The following is a 3,793-nucleotide window of genomic DNA, read 5'->3' as shown; positions in this document are numbered from 1 at the left end:
AAAAAAAAAAAAAAAAAAGAACTCCAGTTGTATCCCTGTGTCAATCAGAGGTCAAAAGAGTTCAACTTACTCTCATTGATAGGAGGGTTTTTCCTCTGTGAGTGGTTATAGGGCAAGCTTGAAATGTACAACTTAGCAGAAAGGGTAAAAGATCTGTGGGAAAATGGTAAGAAATTTGTCATTGCTGAATCCTGATGCTCAGCCTTGGGCTGAGTTTAATATTAATCTTGATAGAGGCATATTTGTAGTGGGACAGAGAATAAGAGAAATGCACCTAGAATTTATTGAGCATGCTGTAAAAATCCATTTTTGTAGGGCCATTTTTCTTCTGCCATAAATGAATACAAGAGGAAAAGAAGAAAAGCCTAAAATTGGTGTCAAGTTCCTTATTTCATCCATTTGGGATTAGCTGGAAGATAAATACGTCTGTTTACAATATATCACTTCCAATGAAGTTGAAAAGATGGAGAAGAGAAAAATATCAACCAGGCAGGGGCTTGGGACAATTTAGCTGAAGTCCTTACAGTAGAATTTGTCAAGCAGTAATGGACTATCAGTGAGTTTTTATTGACTAAATCTGATACAAAAGCTGAGTACAGTACTTAGCCAATTCTCTGAGGAAATAAGTGTTACAAAATGAGAATGTATTACTCCTTCCTGCCTAAAATTTACAGATAAAGGCATTTTTCTCTTCTGTTAACAAAGCATATAATATCCTAACACATTGATCATTGCCAAACTTGGGAGCCCGTATTGAACTGCAATTGCACAATTAGACCAGCAAGCTACATATCCCTGTTTCCACATTAGTTGAAGTGAGGCAACTGGTAATCATGCCATCTGCATTTTCTAAAGACAGAGGTGTCAAAATAGTTTCTCAAAAATTGTCCATTATTCAACCAAGTATGGGGTTGAATCAAGAGGTACAGTTTGAGACAAGATGGCAGCCCTAATGATATTCCCTTTTCAACCTCATTTCTAATTCTCCTCAGCATGCTCCCCTTAATGTTGTTAGTTGGGATGTTTAGTATTTATCTTCTTCCTTTGCATATGTCACATAACTGCTTGTCTCAGATAAAACTATACATTCGATCTTGGTAAACTCCTAACAAACAATTTTTTTTTGTTTGTTTTTTGAGATGGAGTTTCGCTCTTGTTACCCAGGCTGGAGTGCAATGGTGCGATCTCGGCTCACCGCAACCTCCGCCTCCTGGATTCAGGCAATTCTCCTGCCTCAGCCTCCTGAGTAGCTGGGATTACAGGCACGCACCACCACGCCCAGCTAATTTTTTTTGTACTTTTAGTAGAGACGGGGTTTCACCATGTTGACCAGGATGGTCTCGATCTCTTGACCTCGGGATCCACCCGCCTCGGCCTCCCAAAGTGCTGGGATTACAGGCTTGAGCCACCGCGCCCGGCCAAGGACACTTTTTTATAACCATGGTTTTCTTCATATGACTGCTTTTTGTTTACATAAATGATATTATCAACTCTTTATTTTTATAATCTGTCCTGTATAATATCTATAACAGTGTCCTTTGCATCATTTAAGCATCAAACTTTGAACGGATAGTGACTAGATGGTTTTCCATCACCTCCCAATGGTTTAATTTTCCATTTGGTTCTGAGCGTTGTTCCCAGATTTATCAGAGGATTGTCTTTAAGGGGAAGATGTTATATGATTCACCATCACTATTCAAACAAAAGCCTTTGGAAGTCTGAAGAACCATTTAGAAAATAGTTATCAGCTGAAGTTTACATTAAGTAAGTCTATAACTTTAAGGTCTCAGACTGTTACACATTTATTTGTCAGACTAGCCTGAATGGTACCTACAAGCTCGCTGAGTTGGCATGCAATATGATGGATCATTGAACAAAGCAGATCACTGTTAGTACATAGACATTTTTGGGAGCTATGGTTATAGTCCATGGAACTGGGGGAATCCTTCCTAAGCATTCAACTAGTCAAATCAAAACACAATCAACATCCTGTAGAAAGTAATATACACTACAGACATTCCCAGGAGTGTTAGTATCCAGCAGAGTCTAGACTATTGGGGCCTCTATTTTTAAAAAATCTAGAGTTCCTTTTTAATGTAAAATGTTTCACATGATTTAAGCTTTTGTTTGTTAGGAAGTGTATCAGTTTCTAAGATAATATGTTTTTCTAGTGCTAAAGTGAAAAAAAGATTTTCATTCAGTTCATATACTCTGAAGAAATTTCTAGGAGCAATAGGTAACATAACACCATTTCCCCACCCCAACACACACACACACACACACACACACACACACACACACACACACACACCTTAAAATACTCTTGTATTATGTTGGTGCCATTACTTTCGATGGTGAAACCACAATTAGTTCTGCACTAACCTAATGATTCTAAGAATCTTGTTCCAGGAAGAAACCTCACTGAATTCTTTCTGAATTCTACAGTAAATATAGCTAAACTTATCTGAATCCAGCAATTGAATTAAAAGATTGGAAGAAGATGAGCTATGAATCAGGGGTCTTACAGTAGGGAAGGTCAGGGAGAAACAAGAGATACTAATACTAGTTAAAGGAATGCTCCCCACATACTGTGGCACTTTAGATTACTGCTTTGGTTATATTCCAGGTTTTCTCTCAATTATGGGTCATGATTTGTGTTTATTAAACCCATCACCATCTGCTTCACAATTTCATCTCACACCCTTCCTCTCTTCTGCCTCCTGACAGGGGCCATAGCAGCAGGGCAGGGAAAAGCACATCACTTTGTTCCTACTGCCTATATCTTCCACAAGGAGGCTGGCATCTTACTCCTAGCTCTTTAGGTTCCAGGAAAAAATACTCTTGAAATACTTTCTCAGCCAAGAGGCCTACACAAGACCTATAGGGTGTCTGGGTGGGCTTTCTAGGGTCCTTCTTTCTGCCTATATGTCATGCCCCCATCTACCACTTCAATTTTTCCCCACATTCCTAAGACAGGCAGGACAGAGTTTCTGGACTGGCCTGCAGGGCATGAGCATCATTCCCTGGTCACAGCTGGTCTTTTGCCTAAAACTGTTGACTGAATGACAATCTACAAATTCCATAGGTGTTTTGCAAATATTATTTATTCAAATGACTACTTGAAACTTATAAAGCATTGTAGGGGTAGAAGAAAAACTAGAAAGGTTCAGGTAAGTAAGAGCTTGTTTGTAGGATTTCTTGGAAGTGTTCTTTAGGGATCAGGTTAAATTTATACCTGTGCCCATATACTAAGCATTCACTGTGTGAAAATCTTTTTTGTCATCAATTCATTTTGAATCAAGGAACAAATAACAAAGAGGGAACACATTGTAAAGAGATAGCTGGCCTGAATTATCAGCCTTTCTATTATCAAAATTTTTATAAAGAACATTAGAACTAAAAGCCAGATTACATGAACCAGTATGTCTACTAGCCCTAGTGGTATATCTTGATATGAGCATAGACTTGTTTTGTATGTAAGTGTGATATTTAGCCCTTGCAAGATTGCAGTCTTTAGGTTAAGGATCTACTCTACTCATCACTAACTTTCATACAACTCAGATGTCTTTTTTGAGCCGGGCGCAGTGGCTCACGCCTGTAATCCCAGCACTTTGGGAGGCCGAGGCGGGTGGATCACGAGGTCAAGAGATCGAGACCATCCTGGTCAAGAGGGCGAAACCCCGTCTCTACTAAAACTACAAAAAATTAGCTGGGCATGGTGGCGCGTGCCTGTAATCCCGGCTACTCAGGAGGCTGAGGCAGGAGAATTGCCTGAACCCAGGAGGCGGAGGTT

Source organism: Cebus imitator, unplaced genomic scaffold, assembly GCF_001604975.1.
Source record: "Cebus imitator isolate Cc_AM_T3 unplaced genomic scaffold, Cebus_imitator-1.0 Scaffold853, whole genome shotgun sequence".
Classification (NCBI taxonomy): Eukaryota; Metazoa; Chordata; class Mammalia; order Primates; family Cebidae; genus Cebus; species Cebus imitator.
The sequence above is the reverse complement of the archived record's forward strand: the minus strand, read 5'-3'. Positions refer to the sequence as shown.